Source organism: Mus caroli, chromosome 5 (genome assembly GCF_900094665.2).
Source record: "Mus caroli chromosome 5, CAROLI_EIJ_v1.1, whole genome shotgun sequence".
NCBI classification, from domain to species: domain Eukaryota; kingdom Metazoa; phylum Chordata; class Mammalia; order Rodentia; family Muridae; genus Mus; species Mus caroli.
The window spans coordinates 119,719,719-119,737,515 of NC_034574.1; the positions used below are offsets into that span (position 1 = coordinate 119,719,719).

General features: G+C 41.6%; 2 long non-coding RNA genes across 3 annotated transcripts in view; both read left to right on the plus strand.

Moving 5' to 3' along the window:
- The first annotated feature begins 2,243 nt into the window (after window positions 1-2,243).
- Window positions 2,244-9,316, plus strand: LOC115031127. Of its 2 annotated transcripts, none has more exons than XR_003836741.1 (4): window positions 2,244-2,366; window positions 8,062-8,135; window positions 8,832-8,986; window positions 9,290-9,316. It is a non-coding gene; the product is annotated as an uncharacterized LOC115031127 (long non-coding RNA). The 2 variants fall into 2 exon arrangements; XR_003836740.1 differs by lacking the exon at window positions 8,062-8,135 and adding an exon at window positions 8,172-8,277.
- A 68-nt stretch (window positions 9,317-9,384) lies between these two features.
- Window positions 9,385-17,797, plus strand: part of LOC115031126 — a 42,157-nt gene continuing 33,744 nt past the window's right edge. Inside the window, exons 1-2 of the long non-coding RNA XR_003836739.1 lie at window positions 9,385-9,423; window positions 13,299-13,512. This is a non-coding gene — a long non-coding RNA (uncharacterized LOC115031126). The remainder of the gene's footprint in view (window positions 9,424-13,298; window positions 13,513-17,797) is intronic.

Here is a 17,797-nt window from a genome sequence, read left to right on the forward strand (position 1 = left end):
TCCTGCTTCAGAATCTCAAGCAATAATCCTTGCCTTGAGCCAAGAATTATCAGCACAAACCACTAGTCTCAGAAAAACTGCTTTAAAAAATGATGTTTATTTTATGCGCATGAATGTTAGCCTACATGTTGTATGTGTACCATGTGCTTGCAGTACATGCAGAAGCCAGCAGAGGGTGTCAGATCCCATGGAACTAGAGTTTCAGGTGGTTTTGAGCTGCCATGTGGGTGCTGAGAACTGAACTCAGGTCCTCTGTAAGAACAGCCAGTACATTTTCATTTCAGACACCAGAGGATAGAATTCACTTTCATTTTTGCACAGATGCAGGTTTGCTTTGTTATAGGCCAAGAATGGAAAGATGGCTTCAGTTTGATGATATAAAAGGATAGACTCTCAAGAGATTAAGTTGCAGGGATGAGCAAGATTCCATGTTAGAGCTCTGCTATGGGAGGTTTAATCATTTTAGGTAGAAGCCTAAAACAACCCACTTTGAAGGAGAAAATGTCCAACAAGAAAAGAAACAGAAGCCTTGAGTGCTGAGGTCAGTCCTGGCTGCAGGAACTAGTTTTAATAAAACATGTTTATTGTCACCATGACTCAGCCATGGCTCCCTTTGTCATTGTGTTGGGGATTATGACCAGAAAAACATCTTTAAGACTGGCCATGTGAAACTGATAGAAACAAAGGGTCCAAGTCAGAAGTCCCAACATCTTTTGGGTAGAAAGTTGAGGGTGGGTCATCTGGAATTCATACCAGAATGTTGCAGAACAGTTAGGGACTGTAGCTGTATGATTATGAGCCTAAACCTGCTTCCTTTATGGTACAAAGTCTAACATGTTAAAACAAGCCTGAAGACTAATATATATGCCCACTATGATGCTTAAGTAATAAACCATTGCTTATGCCAGAGCCCCTGGTTGTAGAATGAACTTACAGTCCTAGCTAGGCTGCATAAAAGACACACAATCCAGGTATTTTATTTACAGGCTGTAAACCTAGGTTGGGTAGGTTGGGAGCTATTCTAACTTATTCCCCGGCTATAAGCTCCCTTGCTACTTGCTGTTTCTCCTAGTCACCTACTCATGGTCCATCTCCTCTTGTGGCAACTTCCTCCACCTGTCTTCCTTTTTCCTCTCTCCCTCTACCTGCAACCCCCCTCACTCGATCCTCAAGTCCCACCTTTCTTCCTCCACAGCCCAATCTAGCCTTTTATTGTTCAGTTAAATTGGGGAGTTAGGTTCACATAGCATCACTTGGTGTATGTGAGGATCTGCTTGCCCAGGGCAGCCACATCTTGAGAAGCCAGAATTTAGCATTAGAATACAAGCAACATCAGAGTAGTCCACTAACATCTGGTGCTTGTACCCTCTCCATTCACAGTTCCATTCTCCCTGTCAGAGGAATCATGATCCAATAATGTGGCTATCATTTCTGTGTATTTCTCTTTTTTAATTTCATAGGTGGATATTCCATTTATTCATGTTTGAATATATATCGACAGCAAAGTATTTGAACATAGCTCAACAAATATCTTTTCATTTAAAACTGTTTTTCATGGCTTCATATTTTACACAAATGGAATAATTTCTGTGAAAATATCAACTTGTTTTTATTATTCATATTATATTTGTATGGCTCATTAATAAGCACACACAGTTTTATTTCATTGATATTCCTGATAAAGTACGTACCATGTCATACAATCAGTCCTTAAACAAGGGACGGGAAGGGAACACACTTATGCTGATTGTGTGTGTGTGTGTGTGTGTGTGTGTGTGTTTGCTTGTTTTGTCAAGTTGACAGTTGACATAAAGTGGAGTTGTCTAAGAGGAGGGAACATCAGTTACGAAAAATGCCTTCAGCTAGACAGTGGTGGAAAACACTTCTAATCTCAGCACTCTGAAGGCAGAGGCAAGTGGATCTTTGTGAGTTTGAGGCCAGCCTGTTCTACAGAATGACTTCCAGGACAACCAGGGTTACACAGAAAAACTCTGCCTCAAACAAACAACTTCCTTTATCAGATTGGCCTGTTGACAATGTGGATGGGACATTTTCTTGATTAATGGGTGGTATGGGGGAGGGGAGATCCAGGTCACTGTGGGCCGTGCCATTCCTAGGCTGGTGGTCCTGGGTGCTATAAAAAAGCAGGCTGAGTAAGCTGTGGGAGCAAGTTAACTTTAAGCAGCATCCCTCCACGGTCTTTGCTTCATTTCCTTCCTCCAGGCTCCTACCTAGACTTCCGTTTATGATGGACTGTGATGGGGATGTGTAAGCCAATAAACCTTTTGTTCGCCAAGTTGGTTTTCATCATGGCTATTGTCACAGTAGCAGAAAGCACACTAAGAGGACATCTCTGCTAAGCCAAGGTTTGTGTTTGAGAAAGTCCCCATCTGCTCTGGGTTCTGTCTCCTTATGAATGCTCAGACCTGGAGTCACACTGCTCTATCTCACTTTTTTATTCTTTACAAGTTTACATGTTAATCATTTACAGATTTTCTTTGCAGATGGTTAGATTTTCCTTCATGTTTTGTAAACCAGAACCAGAAATCTCTAATGGCCAGGTTGCCACATCCTGCACTAATGAGACAGAAATGGGACCCCGTCTCTGTTATGTAGGTAGGTCCAATATCATGGACTCCCTCAAAGCCCATTTCTGGAGTCTCCCTAGGCCTGTGCATCTTGTTTTGGGATAGTGTACCATATACCAGCCCTGGGATGCTCAGAGGAATTGCAGGGATCATACCCTTCTCGTTCTCCTTGTGGTTAATTTATCACAGAGACTAATTTGGTTGGGAATTCAAATTAGACATATCTTCACAGTTGTCATTAATCACACCCTTTAAAAGTGCTTCTGTTTCCCAGGACTGGGGTATCTCAGAATGTCTGACAAAGTCCAGATGTGACTGTGTGTCACTCTTCTTGGGAGAAAAAAAAATACGGTGACAGAGATTCTGTCCCCTGTGGGATTCCAGCCCAAGTAAATAGCTTAAAGATACTGAAGGCCTGAGGAGATATAGAGGTTTGAATTGTCTGCCCCAGAGAACCTGAATAAGGACCTCTAGGTATTAAGGATAGAAGTCTGTGTAATTCACCTGCTTGACAATCATGAAGTTTGATAAACCTGGTACAATGCATTTCAATGTCCCCCATTCCAGACATGGGCCTTTCAATGGCTATTGAGCCCACTGGAGTCCTCTAGAGTCTTGGCATTTCCCCTGTTGAGCACATGACCTGCATTTTAAGAACTCCTTAAGTACCCATGATATCTACATGGCTGATGACTCTAGCCACAGATTCATCTTATCCAGAGAGAGTTGTTATCTTGAAAAAATATTGTAATTGCAATTAATATAGTATTAACTGTTATTTAATTTTATACCAGCATTTTATATTTTGTTATTAAATTTCACTCATTTAATATTTACATATGATTATTTAATTAGAATTTAATTTGAAATTTTATAAGATAATTATTATTTTAATTATTATAATTAATTATAGTTTAAATTTTAAATTATGTGTATATTTGTGTTCATGTGGATATGTGTACATGAGGCCAGACATATCAGATCCCCTAGAGCTGGAGTTATAAATAATTATGAGTCACCTGACATAGTTACTGGGAAATGGGAGAACAGAAAGTGCCCTTAACTGCTAAACTGTCTCTCCAGCCCTGAGAGCACCTTGCACATCAGGCAATGGTTTGCACGTTTCCTATAAGCCAGGCACACTGTAAGACCAGCAGGGACATACCTCATCTTACTTTGAAGGACTGGGAAGCAGAGGGCACATTCCCTGTCCACAGCCCCACTAGAGACTATCATTTGACTCCTCCAACCTTGCAGGATATATGCCAAGGAAAAGTTCAAGGAAGAAAATTCCAGTTACATCAAGACACACACACACTTCATGAATAGTAGAAGACTGGAAAGTCTAAGGTACCCCTTGAGAAGTTGTCTTAGGGTTTTACTGCTCTGAACAGACACCGTGACCAAGGCAACTCTTATAAGGACACCATTTAATTGGGACTGGCTTAGAAGTTCAGAGGTTCAGTCTATTATCATCAATGCAGGAGCGTGTATTGTGTGTACAAAGCTCATAGCATCCTCTGAAATTCAATGTCATTGTCATTCGTATTTTCTGAAATAAAAACGTCAAGGCTCATTGGTGAAGAGCGTTTACTACTCTTTCACGGGACCAGAGTTTGGTTTCTAGCACTCATGTTGAGCAGCTAACAAACATCTGTGATTCCAGTTCTAGGGCATCTGACGCCCTCTTCTGGCCCCTGTGGACACTGCACTGTCATGCACATATACAATTTAAGGTTTAAAAAATTTAAATAACTTCTTGAAGATCTTCAGATTCCCAGCCACACTTCTGGGATTGAAACACAGGAGTGTCTGTTTGGCAGTTACTCTCCCCACCTCTCTGGCACCATGGTGAATGCAGCTCTCTCAGGAAGGTGGCAATGACTGTGTCTCCTATCACTATGAAAACAAAGACAATGTGAATGCATTTGCATTTCTCTCGACCAGACTTTGTAAACAGTTGTGTTTGTATGTTTCATCTTTCACAGCACACTAGTTTGAGCTGCTTTTCTGCTTTTGTTCTCGTGTTTTCCACTTTCACGGAGGTGAAAATGTAGCATAATAGTCACAATGCATATGGGTTCATCACTTTGTATTGTTGACACTTTTCAATAACACAGTGAGTTGGATTATCACTAACAACAGCAACAGGAATAAAAAGTACAACCATGGCACCCCGAGGCCAGTGACATGTCTGGCTTAACACCTGTCCGTGTCCTCAGGGCCATAATCTTTTGTTTATAATGTTTACAATGTGAGCCCAGGGGCCAGACTCTCTAGACTGCAGTTCAGCTGTGAACTTGCCTTATGAATATGAGAATTTTCTTTCTTTGAAATATGTGTGTGTGCATGCCTGTATGTGTGTGTATGTGTGTATGTATGTGTGTGTGTATATATGGGTTGTGGGTGTATGTGTATGTATATGTGTATGTATATGTGTGTGTATTCCTGTGTATGTTTGTATATATGTGCATGTATGCATGTGTATATGTGTGTGTTTATGTGTACATATACGTGTGTATATGTGGGTATGTAGGTATATGTATGTGTATGTGTGTATATATGTGTGTGTATGTGTGTATATGTATGTGTGTATATTTGTGTATATATGTGGGTGTGTATGTGTGTGATCATGTGTGTATGTATGTGCATGTTTGTGAGTGTGTGTATGTGCATATATGTTTGTGTACATGCTATATGTGTATGTGTGCACACATTAAGCAGTGATTTTTTATTTTTTTATTATCAGTCAATTCCCACCCCCAAGGAGCTATTTATCACATTTTCACACACTTTTTCCTTAGTCACTGACCCCATGAACTTCTTAATTAAAAAAATTTGAGGCTTTCATGCATGAGTGCTGATTCAAATAATTCTCACCCCTCCCTTCGTCCACTCTTCACATTCACCCTCTCAAATCATTGGCATTTAATTATTTTTACACATATACTTACATGTATACATATGTACATACACAAATACTTATAAATATGTTTTTACATGTAAATACAGCCTGCTGAGTTCATTTAGTGTTTCTTGCATGTACATGTGTTTAGGGTTGATCACTTAGGACGGGAGGACCTATCAGGGGTCTCATCCCTGGAGAAGACTGGTCATCGCTCTCTTAGCAGCCATTGAGTGCCCACACATAGGAGTGAAACCTTGTGAGGTTCCCCATGTATGTTGCTATGCCAATAGGTGCTGTCATTGTGCATGTCTTGGTTAGTCATATATGATGGTTTGAATGAGAATGGTGCCCATAGGCTCATATATTTGGATACTGAGTCCCTACTTGGTTGGACTGTTTTGGAAGGTCTAGGAGATGTGACTTTGTAGAAAAAAGTACCTTGTACTTGTGGATCAGATGTGAGTTCTCAGTTAGTGCTGCAGGGCCATGCCTGTCTACTTACTGTCATGTTATGTACTGTGATGGTGACCTTTGATGGTTATAGACCAACCCTTTGGCACTGGGAGACTCTAACTTCAATTATTTCTTTTATAAGTTATCTTGGTTGGCCATGGTATCCTATCTTGACAATTGAAAAGTAACTCAAGTAAAATGTATCTTTTATAAAGACTTGTTTCACTTTTAAAAGTGTGTGTGTGTGTGTGTTTATGCCATGTGGATGCAGGTTTTTTGTAGAGACCAGAGAGAGCAAGAGATCCCCTGCCATTTGAGTTATAGAACGGTGTGAGCAACTGGGGTATGTGCTGGGTGCAGAACATGGATCCTCCTCAAGAGGAGTATGAACATTTAACCTCCTCACCATCTCTCAAACCCAGTGCATCCTGTTCCTATTTGCACCTTCCTGGAACCTCCCAAGGACCTCCTGAAACTCTCCTAATACCTCCTTTTCCCATTTCATCTCTTCCTTAAAAAAAAACAAAAACAAAAAGAAAAACAAAAACAAAAAACCAAAAAACCAAAAACAAAACAAAACAAAACAAAACAAAACAAAACAACAACCTACCCACTGAGTCCAGTTAATTTTGCCTATATGTGGTATATGACTGTGGGGTTATCTTCCAGGGAATGGTCACAGCCAAAGAAAAGTCCCTCTCCTTTCATGAACAGCCATCAACTACCAATGTCCCTTTAGCTAGGAGCAGGACCTTCTGGTGCAGTTTCTTATATTCTTTGTCAAGCACCCATTAGCTTGCAGGATTCCAGGTACTCTTAAATGGGCAGAGGGTGAGGTGTGGCAAGAAGGTCAAGATACACAGTGCATGCTGATGGGCCACGGTAAAGGTGGACATCAGTGTCCTCCTGGCCCTAGTATCATAGACGAGCCCACTGAGACTCTCTACCTCTGCAGACATCACAGTTCTGGGTCTCTCACAGCAGCGTCTGGGGATCCAGTGGGATGCACATTTTTTTCAAACTTTTGGATTAAGAGATGAGACTTTAAATTTGTACGAACAGCACAGATGGCTGCTTTTTTTTTTATGAGAATAACATTCTCATTATTTTTAGAAGGGATAAGAATGATTGCATAAGGAGAAAAAGTACTCTTTTATGTAAGAAACTTACATAATTAGGATTTCTCACATTTCTGTCTCACCCTTCCTCTCTTATTTCCATTTCTCTGTTTGACCTTGTGTGTGTTGTTCAAATGTAGAGAAGCCAGCATGTGTCTATCTAACATCGCAGCAAAATCCATCCAGCCGTATGAATAAATATTGCCCATTTTTTTCCATTTTCTTTGAATTATGTTACCAAATGAGATGTTAAACACAGACTCATGGGACATGTTTGATAACTAGTAAAGTGAATCTATGAATATATTCCTGACAAAATGTCCCACAGATACTGCAGTCTTTGAATTCTGACAACTTTGGGCGGGATCGTTTTAATAGAATATAATGGACAAGCTGCCTGGAACACTTTGATAAGAATTCTGATGGCTGTTGAATGTAACTACCCAGTGCACTGGGTCAGAAGGACAGAGAGGGACTTAATTTAAAACATTTTAAACCCTCATTAGTAGGAAATGTGTAAAACGAAGATGAGAGCCATGTAGTTATCAAGGAGGAGGGAAGCGAGCGAGCTCAAAGCCAGGGCAGCATCCGTTAGCTGTTGGGATCCTTGCAGGGACATTGTTATGGCCAGGCAGGTGATGTGGGTGATTTCTTAAGCACTCATGGTTCACATGTCTCCTTGTGTGTAGTTAAATATCTACAAGTGGGTTTCTGTGTCCAAGCATGTATGCACCTCCAGGATGATCAGACGTTGCCAGACATGGCTTCTCGGCCTTTTGGCTAAGATCAAGTGTAGACGTTGCCAGACATTTCTTTAAAGTGGCTTAAAAAGTAAAAACTTTCCATTTTTATCCATGCACAGAACAGTTCTCACCTCAAATGAAAGAAAATATAGTTTATTCTGGATTGAAATATTAGTGACCAGGACTGGGGAATGCACATTTGGGTTATTCCAAATTTCACGTTCCAATATATGAGCACTTTCCAATTTCAGGAAGATTTTTATAGCAGAAGAAAAAAGAAAATAAAAATGAAATCAAGATAAACACTTTGATGGTGATTACAAAGGTAAGTTCCAGCTATAAGAAGCAATCTCTGCCCTAGGCCTCAGACACTGTCTGAAGAGACTCGGACTTTTAGCTGTCGGTAGTGGTCTGCTTAGTTAACACAGTCCAAAGGTTTTTCCTCTTCATTACAAGATAACCCAGAGGTAAGCAAAGAATGACTCTTCAGGGTGGGGGTGGGGGTTGTCAAAACAAGACCAAGATGGACTCTAATTAAGCAGCAAACTTGAAATGCTCTATTCTCCATCACAGAAGTTATTTTTCTTTAGTTTTTAAAATTTATTCCTAAGTTTGTTATTGCTGTTAATCTTCATCGTTGTGTGTGCACGTGTATGTGCATTCACATGCCTGTGTGCATGTGGACATGCTATAGCATGTATACGGAGGTCAAAGATCAATGCTATAGACTTGGTTCCCTCCTGTCACTTTTAACTGGGGTTTGGGGATTGAACTCAGATTGTCAGGATTGTGCAGAAAGCTCCTTTCCCCACCAAGGCATTTTGTCTTCTTACGAGCCTTGTAGATGACTCCGTGTAGGGAGTAGATCTTTTTAGAAGTCTTCACTCACTTTTCTTACAACCTCATTCACAGCCACATTTTCAGACCTGGCTATTTCCTACTGGCTGTGGGATGCTCTCATAGGCAAAGTGACATTAGTCCGACTCCCAGTGAAGCTGAGCCTGGCTTTATATATTTACAGATCCCTTTGTGAATAACACATCAAAAAGCCAGCCTGTTCCTGTTCTACACCTGGACCATGACTCATTCAAATGCTGGAGACTCTAGGCCTCTGGTGTCCTCTAAATAAATGAGACCAGCAAAGAATCCCAGAGAAGCAAAAGTAAATTCTTTAAGGTGAGCTGTTAGACTCCAGCCCCAGAGACTGCTGATCAAATGAAGTGCTCGTGACTATTTCACCACTTCCCAAGTAAAGGCACAGAAGTCATTGAAAAAGGAGTCAAAACTCCCCCCCCCCCATTTTTTTTAAAAAGAAACTTTGTGTAGGCACAAGGCCATGTAGCCCCACATAATTTTCTGAACTCTGAGGTCAAGGATAACCTCAAAAAAGTTTACCTTTGTTCATTAGACTCATTTTAAACTCTGAATACATAAGTTTCAAGGTGCTATTCTTTTTTGTTGGTGTGTTTGTTTTTCCAGATATAATTTCTCTGCATAACCCTGGCTATCCTGGAACTTGCTTTGCAGTCTAGGCTGGCCTCAAACTCAGAGATTGGAGACTGCCTCTACCTCTGCTACTGGTGTGCTGGGATTAAAGCACACCTGGCTTCAAGGTACTATTTTAAGAGAAAAATGAAGATGTATCAGTCACCTTTCAGAGAGTTGGGAGAAGGGGAAGGCTGGATTCCCAGGAAAGGGAATGAGCACCTGCTGCCTGCACTGGCTGTTGACACCAAAAATGGTCATAACTTTGGCAAGGTCTCATTGTATTCCCACAGGGAAGGCTGGGAAGGCTGGCTGCTCTGTTCAACTTCTTTCTTTGTCCTGATTCTTCTAGAACTGGGGATCCTGGCTGTGAACTGTGATCTTTCCCTTGTCTAGTGAATAAAATGGGAAAGAGAAATACATATTTGGAATGGGATTAAAAACATTGTCAACATTGTCCCCATTCACATTGATTTGCAAACTAATTATTTAGGGGGAAAAACCTGTGGTGTGTGTGTATGTGTGTGTGTGTGTGTGTGTGTGTGTGTGTGTGTGTGTGTGTACATGAATCATTCAAAATAAAGGCTATACATAACTCCAATCTAAGCCTAAAGGAGAAACTCCAGTTGTACAAAGTTCAAATTTGTAGGATGCTTACCTGCAAGCCTGGAAGATGATACAGACCTGAGTTCCTGGAGGGGGTCACATAGTTATTTCTGCATTCAGACTTAGCTGGTGTAGGAGGAAGGCACAGTCCAGTATACTGGAGTGCTCTCAGGTGGGGTCAGCAATGTTGAGGCAATAGTACCCCAGTTCCCACTGAGCTGTCAAAATTTAAAAACAAAAGGGTGGATATGTAGGAGAAACAGCTGCTGCGGCAGCCACCTCTACCTAAATGCCAAAGGCATCTCCTGCAGGAGGACCTAATTGAGACCAAGGATTGCTGATGCAGACAGTGCCATCCAATCAGGAACTGCTATTTAAAAGAGGCACCTTTTGGGGACCAATGGAGCAAGGGTGGAGGGTATTAAAGGAGCTCACAGCAGTGTTAGATGATCTTGCTGCATCTTTTTTCACCTGCTCCCGAGTCTGTGTCGTTGATGCCAGGCCACCTCATCTCCAACCTCCAAGGGCAGGTAGGGTCAGGTGGCAAGTATTCCAGGGCACAGGCAGCAAGCTGGTTCAAATCTTGCCAAGGTGACACTGGGTGACAAGGTTTATGAGTCTATATAATCTGCAGGGCTGGGAGGATGGCTCACTGGGTAAAGCACTTACCACACAATCATGAAGACCTGAGTTCAGATCCCTTAGTACCCAGACAGGGAACTGAGCCTCCGTAATCACAGGGCTCCTATGGTGAGATGGGAGATGGAGACAGGAGAATACCTCCTCACATTCCTGGGACTAGCAAACAGGAAACTGTCTTAAACAAAGTGTACAGTGAGAAGCAACAATGAGAGATGCTCCCATGTCTTTGCAGATCACGGCACGTAGAAGGATGTCCATGCACTCAAGCACACAGATTTTAGATTATGATCTTGTAGTTTGAGGGTTTAGCGTGGAGTGTAGAGAGAGAAATGATACCTAATGAATGGCTTTTAAACAGAGGAAATGAAACATTAAAGGCTAGTTTCAGTGCAGAAGTTACTAATATCCCACTAATCTAAGTGCAGGTCCTAAGGGACCCCCACCCCACTCAAGCTGGATAAAAACACAAGCTTCTCTTTATGGTTGACTTTGATCCACAAGTGTAGAAGCATTTTTATTGACTCTTTCAAGTTGGGAGACATGGGCAGAATTTCTAACAAATGATAATGAGTATTTTGTATAAACTCTCCATGTCTTTAAAGGCTGGAGATGTTTTAGCGGGGGAAACACAATCTGTGAATCAAGGAAGTGCTTGGATCTTTTCTGACCCTTTTTTGTCTGTCTCACTGACACATTGGCCAGTCTTTGGGGATCTTGAAGAGATAAGAGATGTGCTTTGGGGCTACAGAATCAGGAGCCATCGAAGGTGAAATGCTTGCCTTACAAACTGAGGACTTATGCCTCATCCCCAGAACTCATGTGAAAAAGCCAGGTAGAGTGGTGTGTGGTTGTAACTTCAGTGCTGGGAAGTGGGGACAGATGGATCACTAGGGCTTACTTTTTAGCCAGACTCTGGAAACTGGCAAGTTCCAGCCCAGTGAGAGACCATGTCCTAACAACAAACAAACAAAACCACAAAAAAACAGTGGATGGGCAACAGACAGATTGCTTCTACACAAGTTATTTTGTCAAACACAGACTCCGAAATTAATGTGCAATAATGCTTCTCAATTGGAAAGAAGGCATATTATATATTGAGAGGACATTCAGGCCGGTCCTTAAGAGAGTCCCTGATATAAGTCTGATATAGCTGTCTCCTTACAGGCTCTGCCAGTACCTGACAAATACAGAAGTGGGTGCTCACAGCCATTGGACAGAGCACAGGGTCCCCAATGAAGGAGCTAGAGAAAGTACCCAAGGAGCTGAAAGGGTTTGTAGCCCCATAGGAGGAACAACAATATGAACTAACCAGTACCCCCAGAGATCTCTGGGACTAAATCACCAACCAAAGAAAACACATGATGGGACTCATGGCTCCAGCTGCATATGTAGCAGAGGATGGCCTAGTTGGTCATCACTGGGAGGAGAGGCCCTTGGTCCTGTGTAGCTTATATGCCCCAGTATAGGGGAATGTCAGGGTCAGGAAGTGGGAGTGAGTGGGTTGGTGAGCAGGGGGAGAGGGAGGGTGTAGGGGTTTTCCAGAGGGGAAACTAGAAAGGGGGATAACATTTGATTTGTCAATAAAGAAAATGTCTAATAAAGAGAGAGAGAGAGAGAGAGAGAGAGAGAGAGAGAGAGAGAGAGAGAGAGAGAGAGAGCCTGATAACATTCAGTGTGTCCTGTCTGATGTAAGCAACACAGCCAGAGACAGTTCTATTCATTTTCTGCTTTTCGATTAAAACAGTCATGGATGGACTCTTTGTTTTCTCTCTCCCAGTTCCCCTCCCCTCCATCTCCGTCTTTAATTTTTTAAATTGTAAGTCACAGTGAAGTCACAATAGGGTGATGGGTTTTTATGATTAAACACTTAACACTTACTGAAGACAATATGCACACACACACACACACACACACACACACATGCATATCTCACAAAAAAACTGGTTTTACTAAGTTGATTGTATCAGAGACAAGGCTGGGGGAGGGGGGTCAGAGGCTTCTGCAAGTGTCTATGGTTGGACCTTGAGAGGGAAGAGGAGACAATTACAGAGAACAAACACATAGCTCCTGCCACCTCTCTGCCACTCAGTTGGAAAGGGAACGCTCATCATTGTGTCTGTCTAGATTTGAGGTCTCAGGGCAATGGGTAATGGATTCTGGTCTCATTATTCACTGGAGAGACTGAGAAGCAAAGACCGGAGAACTGTATTTCTCCATGTAACAAGTCAATGAAGTAGTCATACAGGGCATGTGGATATTGATCCCTGACATCACCTTCCGGTCTCAGTACATGTACAAATACACACACACACACACACACACACACGAACATTCATATGGCACATAAATATGCTACATATATGCAACATATGCACACCTCAGGCATCTTTATTTCTATTTTTATAGTAAGTCAAAGGATTGGAAAGGGGAATTCTTTCTTTTCCCCTCTCAAAAGAGAGCCATGGGGGAGGGATATGGCTCAGGTGAGCTTCATCATTGTTGGACTGTAGCTCCTTGCCCGTGACGAGCAGTGAAGGCATGTCTATGGCTCCCTGCTGCATGCATCTCACTTTTTTGAAGCATGAGATTATGCTACTGTTGTTTTTGCCCTATAACAGGGTGGCTTTACCAGCTTGTTCTCTCTCTCTCTCTCTCTCTTGCTCTTTTGCTCTCTATCTCTATCTATCTATCTATCTATCTATCTATCTATCTATCTAATTTCATAAGTTAACACAACATGTGATTTTCATTTCAGCTCCTTATTGGCCTTTGCCTTTCCCATAAGGCACTTTGCTGGTGGTGTGCTGGGATATTCCAGCAAACAGAACTATGGGATCCCTGAACTATGGCCTGGGTATTCATTGACCAGTGAGCAGCTTCCTTGTGGGAACCATGTATCTCTCCACTTTGTTCCTATATTTGTAAAGTGTCTGGGATGAAAGCAGGACGTACCTCCAAGGGTCCTTGAGGTGAGCACATAGAGACACCTTCAACTCTTTTCATGGGTGTATGTAGCATATTTGTGTGTTGTATGAATCTTAGCAGGTGTGTGGGCATGCATGCATGTGTGAGTGTGTGTGTACGTCTACCAAGGCCTGAGGGTACTGTCAGGAATCCTTTTCAATCACTCTATCTTTTCATTCTTCCAGTCAGGGTCTCTTAATCAAACCCACAACTCCAAGATATGGTCAGTCTCACTTGCCAGCTAGTTCTAGGGATCCTTCTCCACCTTCTGGGGCTGGAATTACACATGGGCCACTACTCCCTTTGGCATTTAGCTAGGTGTCTGCAGATTTGAACTTTAACCCTCCCCTGTGGAGCAAAGAATTTAATCTCTAAATCATCTCCCTGCCTCTCCAGCTGCCACATAATAGGCTCTTGGCCAGTGTTAATTATAACTAGTGTCCATGTGAACTATTTTGTACTTGAATAGCAATTCTGGCCATGAACACAAAGATCACCGCAATTCTTCAGTGTGCTGATGTGGAAAGCCCTCTGGGTATACTGAGGCAGAGTCTGGTGTTTGGGGGTAATAAAGGCACTGGTAAGGACTGGAGGGGAACATAATCCTATTTTGTAGGTGGTTGCCATCAACTTTAGCAAAAGCATGAATTCTCATAGTTGTACTATTCCTGACAATCACCTTGCCCTGTCAGTTCCTATGACCATGTGTCCTGTGCCCAGCCATGTTCTTGTACCTTGTGAAAACAACCAAGCAGGTAGGGGACACTGAGTGATCTGCAATTGGCTCTAGAGTACTGGTACTCAACCTGTGGATCATGATCCATGAGGGGTCAAATGGCCCATTCACAAGGTCACCTAAGAACATTGGAAAACACAGATATTTACATCATAATTCATAACAGCAGCAAAATCACAGTTATGAAGAAACAATAAAAATAATTTTAAGGTTGAAGGTCACCACAATATGAGGAACTGTATTAAAGGGTCACTGCATTAGGAAGGTTGAGAACCACTGCTCTAGAAAGATGACTGAATCTTTCACTCAGAGTCCACTCTTACAATTCCAGTTCAGTCCAAACCTACACAAAGAAGGTTGAAAGTAAAGAACAGTGAAGCCATTGTTACTAGATGGTAGAGTATCTAGGGCCTTTCTACCTGACCACTTGTGGCTACTTCACAGGCCAACTGCCTATAGGAGTTGTCAAACTTGAGTCAAATGCCAGTCCCCGGGATCTTTGAGTCCAGTGGGCACAGTCCAAGCTATCACATTTGGCTTGGGAGAAGAAGACAGGACCCTTCTCTCTGATCTATGTAATCTCAGAGGTAAAAATACTTGCTGAACACATAAGGACTCACATTTAAATCTCCAGATCCCACATAAATGCCAGCTTGAAACTCCAACTTCAGAAGGCAGAACCAGAAGATCCCTAGACCAAGCTGGCTAGAAGAGTAGACATTTCAAAGATATCTGAGTTGTAAGAGACCTTGCCTCAATGAATACAGTAGGATAGTGTATTCTAATGAATACATCCACCTCTGAATGCCACACACATGCGTGCATACATACAACACACAAAATCATACACAGCAAATACATACATGCATACATATATACAAAAATGCAAAAAGAAACCACCACCAACAACAACAAAATCCATTTTGGCTGAGTATGTAAGACAAAAATCACAAAAGATTCTAAGTGAGCTCCTTTGTTTACTCCCACAGGTGGCAGCAACTTAAGCAAACATGCAACAAAGGAGGGCAGGAAAATCTGTGTGTTTGGTCTCCCGACTCCTTCCCCTCAGGGGGAGGTCCTGGGATTGGGAGCACAGTGAATGGCCATGTGCCAGCCCTAAATGCTGTGTGTCGATTAATTAAGTTTTTCCTCATACCGCCATTTCCAATAAAGGAGTTTGAAATGAAAACATCTCATTCACAGCTCAGGAACTCCAGTATTTTAGTCACAGAGAAATCTGCTTATTTACGCTGTAGGAAGAGATGTGCAAAGGAGCCAGGAATCACTCCAGTCTGTTGTGATCTGGCGAAACTTCTCTTTGCGCATTTTGACAGTTTTTATAGCACTTCTCCATAACACACGTTCACGCTTTCTTTCCGCCTATCTTGATACCTCACCTATTCATAAATATCAGGCCAATTTCAACATCCTTCATGAAACTTTTCCATGGATTTAGGGTTATTTTTTGAACATCAAGTCCTTCCATATTTTCCCGTTTCTAGGTGGAGTAAGAAGTCACTCACTGAATTGATGTTGGATTTATTCAAGCATCTCTACTGGACCGACTTATGGGTGGTGTGATTTTAATTTGGGTTTCACTTCATCATTCACATTGGCTATTTGGATTTTGAAAAATATGACTAGTACATATGTGATCCGTGTAATTGACTTTTCCATGTGCTAGTTTGGGTTGCTCGTTAGAACATTGTGTGGGGTTGAATAGAGCTGACCCTCAGGTGTCTAAGTCAGAAAGGCGACTCTAGCTTTCCAAGACCCATGAGCCTGGAAATACAAGCTCATGACTTGTGCAAATCTGCTCGGAGTGACTGGTTATCCAGCAGTAGCTTACTCATGAACAAGCCTTGACCTCTTCTTTCTCCAATATCTTTTTACCCCATGTAAACCTGGTGGGGAAACAGGCAGGAAATAACTGATGGGTGAGGTGAAATATACTGTCTTAGTTTGGGTTTCCATTGCTGGGAAGAGACACCATGACCAAGGCAACTCTTACAAGGACAACATTTAATTGGGGGTGGATTACAGGTTCAGAGGTTCAGTCCATTATCATCATGGTGGGAAGTGTGGCAGCTTGCAGGCAGACACGGTGCTGGAGGAGCTGAGAGTTCTGTATCTTGATCCAAAAGCAGCCAGAAGGAGGGTCTCTCCTGCAATGGGCAGAGCTTGAGCATAGGACCTCAAAGCCTACCCCCACAGTAACACACTTTCTCCAACAAGGCCACACATTCCAATGGTGGCACTTTCCATGGACCAAGCATATTCAAACTACCACACATGCAATTAATGGGCACACACACACACACACACACGGCAGGATTGAAGAGAGTAAACTTGAACACCTAACAAAATATATCATCCAACACAAGGATGAAGTACAAGAATGGACAGACACACAGAAGTGAATACTGCAGCATTTCCAGAGAAAGACTTGGAAAAAAAGGGAAAGCAGGATATTTNAAAGAACAATACACAGAAAATGTTCAAATTGGATGAAAATAGAAACTCCAAATCTAAAAATTACTAATGTACTGAAGTCCAAAAACCATGAAAATTTTATAAGACTATTCATGATAGAGTATGAGCTAGTGATAAGAAAGAAACATGGAAGCAACTGGCTTTGTTTCCCTGGGACAATGACAGCAGATTTATCACTGAAATGTTATAAACAAAAAGGCACTACAACAAAAAAACCCACCAGTACTGAGAGCTAAAAAGAATACTAAACAAACTTGTCACACAGAATTCTTCCCATTCAATGTCTTCCAGGAACTAAAACAATATAAAGTATATTCCAGGCATACAAAACTACTTTATAAAAAAAGGGCATCACTACAAGACTTATTTTTCTGAATTTTATGTTAATTAAAAATGAATATATTTACAGGATATCATGTTACACTTTTATCCACATTTACCATGCAAAATAATTAAATCAGATAGATAAACAAGTGCTTGATGTCATATCCAGAAGTGTTGGTGGTGGATGGAGAGTGGGCTCAACCATGAAGAACTCTGTCCAAAGGACCCAAGTTTAGTTCCTAGTATCCACATGAGGTGGCCCACAACTCCCTCTCAAGGGTATCTGAATCTGTGTTCCTCTTCCTATGTCTTTAAGCACTCCCTCCCCACATAATTAGAAATAAACTTTTAAAATAAAAATAAACTGGCAAAGTTCTATAACACCTTTAATCTTCAATAATATACAAATGTTACTTCTTGGTGTTGTTGGTCATTGTGTCTTGGTTACATTAGGCCAACATCTGTAAAGAACTACATGAGATACGGATAGGACTGTGTTGCATTTTGAGGCTGAATGTGAAATCACCTCACTATAAAGCAATAGAGGATGAAACAGGTGTGACATGTAACAAAGGTCACTCTAGAGATTAACAGAGAAGTCTTTGTATTATGTTGTTATATTGTAGATATAACAATATTGTAGACCTATCTACAATTTCCCTAGCATGATGGTTTAAAGGAGAATGTCCCCCATAGACTAAGGTGTTTGAACACTTGATTTCCAACAGGTGGTGCTG